This window comes from Castor canadensis, chromosome X (assembly GCF_047511655.1).
Source record: "Castor canadensis chromosome X, mCasCan1.hap1v2, whole genome shotgun sequence".
Taxonomy (NCBI): Eukaryota; Metazoa; Chordata; class Mammalia; order Rodentia; family Castoridae; genus Castor; species Castor canadensis.
Window position 1 is genome coordinate 100,095,075 of NC_133405.1, and position 3,289 is coordinate 100,098,363.

At 41.6% G+C, this 3,289-nt stretch overlaps 1 non-coding gene across 1 annotated transcript; it reads left to right on the plus strand.

Annotated features, from left to right (window-relative positions):
- Positions 1–2,018: 2,018 nt before the first annotated feature.
- LOC141420089 (U6 spliceosomal RNA) lies at positions 2,019–2,125 on the plus strand. Its single transcript, XR_012444786.1, has one exon. It is a non-coding gene; the product is annotated as a U6 spliceosomal RNA (small nuclear RNA).
- Positions 2,126–3,289: the final 1,164 nt, after the last annotated feature.

The window sequence follows — 3,289 nt, forward strand, 5'->3', positions numbered from 1 at the left end:
CAATGTCACTGATAAAATCCCCCCTCCACACTTCAGCACCTTGATGGACTGCTCTCCCCACCTCTTCTTTGGTTAGAATATTTAATACATTATGTTGGGACAGCTGAATGGTGTCAAAGAAAATATAAAATGATTCAAATACACAGTTAAAGCTCCATACAGCCAATGTTCACCAGGAGCATCTCAAAACTGCATCACTTCCTGAGCCAAAGCAGCTTTCCAGTTGTTGTAGGCAAGAAGAGGAGAGCTACACGTGACTTTGGTTTTGTCCTGGGTTGCAGTTTTCTTTATCTGCAAAACTGCTGCAAAACTTACATTTGGAATGAGTGGAATAGGTTTGTTTTTTCAATTCTTTCTTGGGATAGTTGGTGCAAGGTGCAATTTCATTTTGACAGGTGCATGCGTAAAGAGAGACAAAAACAGTGAGAGACACAGAGGTGAGGAGTGAGAAAAAGAGGGAAGAAGAGAGAGAAGGGAGGAGGAAGGAGAAAGAGAGAGAGGGAGAGAAAGCCAGCAAGTCTTTAGCATATGGGCCTTTGTGGGGGTCATTTAAGATCCAAACTGTAATACCCATAAACTCAAAAGCTATTCTTCATTCTTGGCTCTCCTTTTTTCAAAAGAACCCAAGAATCCTTAAATTAATTCTTGTTATATTTCTACAGCTTTTTTAAATGTCTGTGTTAAAGATAAAGTTAAAATAATAATGATAAACAGTCTTACTTTATTTTGAAACATTTTCAAAAAATTAAAAATAGGAGTTTCAAGGAAAATCAGGTATTTTGTATTTTATATAATTATCCATAATTCAACTTCTTCTGAATACAGCACAACTGCTGTCAGGCAGCTAATGGGAACTAATATAGATTTTAGGACTTTTTGTCCATCTGCAAATTATAATGATCAAATATAGAAAGGAAATTTTTTTTCTATGCTTCAGCAAGTCTGATAAGACTATCTGTGACTTGCATACAGATTTACTGAAGTGTCTCTTAAAAAAAGATCAAGGTGAAAATACCGTAAGTAAAAAGTTCAAGTATGAAGTTAAATGTTTTATCCTACAGTGGATGATGTGACAGGAAGGGCTAAATTCCATGAAAATCCCTTGAATAGGAAACAGGCCTACAGAATCATTGATGGCTACAGCCAGCAGGTGGCAGCAGGGGGTCATGCCAGGGATTTCATTACCTAGGAAAGGCCTTAACCAGACTGCAACCTGGGCCTGCGGGCCTGGGAAACAGTATCTGTGGTGGGTTGGTAGAGGATATGATGTGTGTCCCAGCAGAAAAAGAAACCCAGGATTGGAGTCTGGTGTCTAAAATGAAGGGCCTGAAGTCAGGGTTGGTCGGCAAGGAGCAAGGGCATAGGCAAGAATAAGAAGTAAAAGGTGGTAGAACAGTGAAATCATCCCTAAGGCAAGGAGGAACAAACAGGAGAGGAGGGTCAGCCTGTGACACAGATGACAACGCAGAGTAGGAAGCAGGTCAGAAAGGTGGGAGGTCATTTTTTTGTGTGTGAGCTGGTGATGGCACTGATTTTAAAAAACTCTAAAGATAAGTGGAAGCAACACAAATGTCCGTGGACAGATGAGTGGATAAGCAAAATGTGTTTTATCCATACAATGGCATGTTATCCTTACAAAGGAAGGCAGTTCTGACACACGCTGCAAGAGGGCTGGACCTCGAGGACATGATGCTAAGTGAAATAAGCCAGACGCGAAAAGACAAATACCATATGATTCTACTTATCTGAGTTGCCCAGGGGGGCCAAATTCACAGAGAAGGAGAGCGGAATGGTGGTTTTCAGGGACTGGGGGGAGGTGGGAATGAGGAGTCATTGTTTAATGGGGACAGAGTCTCAGTTTGGCAAGATGAAATAGTTATGGAGATGGACGGTGATGATGGTGGCTTGGCAATATGAATGTAATGGAAACTGTACTTAAAATGGTTAGGATGGTGGACTTTATGGCAGTTCACTTTTTACCACAATGTCTAAAAAACTGTCTTTTAAAAGACAGTCTCGTGCTCACTCTGGCATCACATATACTAAAATCGGAACGATACAGAGAATACCAGAATGGCCCTTGCACAAGGATGGCATGCGAATTTGTGAATAGGGCTGGTGGAGTGGCTCCAGTGGTAGAGCACCTGCTTAGCAAGCATGAGGCCCTGAGTTCAAACCCCAACACCGCTCCACCCCAAAAAATCCACCAATTCATGAAGCATTCCATATTTTTCTAGGCCTACCTCTGATAGGCATTCTACACTAATTTTTTGTCTTTTAATAAAGATATTAAAACAAACAAAACAAAAAGATTCCATCTTTTCTGCTCCTTAGGGAATTAAAGGCCATTTGAGGCAGGGTGATGGGACACAATGTGACATCAAGTTAGTATACAAAGTTAATACCTCTCTTTTAAATGGCACTTTGCAATTCACACAGTTGTATTGTGGAAATACCTTGCCTAGTTAAATTCTCCTAGCTTGTATGGAGTGGAGTGGGTGTCTGTGTTAAAAGTGGGTGGGGTGCATAAAGGCTGAATGGAAAAGTAGGGGGGAAATGGGTTAGCAAGGAATAAAAGGTCAAATGCATTCCAATGTTTTCTTTGGGGTGGGGGAACAGGTAATACTGGGATTTGAACTCAGCCTCATGCTTGCTAAGCAGGAGCTCTTCCCCTTGAACCACACTTCCAGGCCTTTTTGCTTTCAATTATTTTTCAGTTAGGGAGGGTCTCACTTTTGCGTGGGCTGACCTCAGACTGCGATTCTTCTACCTAGCCTTCCACAGAGCTGGAATTACAGGCTTCTGCCACCACACTAGCTTGTTTGTCGAGATGCAGGTCTCCTTTTGTCTGGGCTGGCCTCAAAATGCTCCTCCCGATCTCCACCTCCCAAGTAGCTGGGATTGCAAGTGTGTACCACCACACTTGGCTTTTCTACTGTTTGGGGGCCTAATTTTTTTCAATAACTCTGTTCTAAGAAGTAGTATTGATTTGTAGTTAAAGGTGCCTATGTTCAAAGTTTGGCCCTGCTCCTTCCTGATTATATGATCCTGGGAAGTTACTTTTCTCTCATGCCTTTAGTGTTCTATCTATCTGGTACTAATAGTACCCAGAGGCGTCTAAGCCTTTAGTACCTCTTTCCTCTTTTCATTTTCTTGGCCCTGTGAACTCAGGAGCAAATGCTATCCACTGAATGGGGTGATCAGAGTATCTCTTTGAAGTGTTTCTTCTTCCCACTTTTCTTGAGAAGATTCACAGTGACATCAAGTAGGAAAAGAAATTTTTTATGTC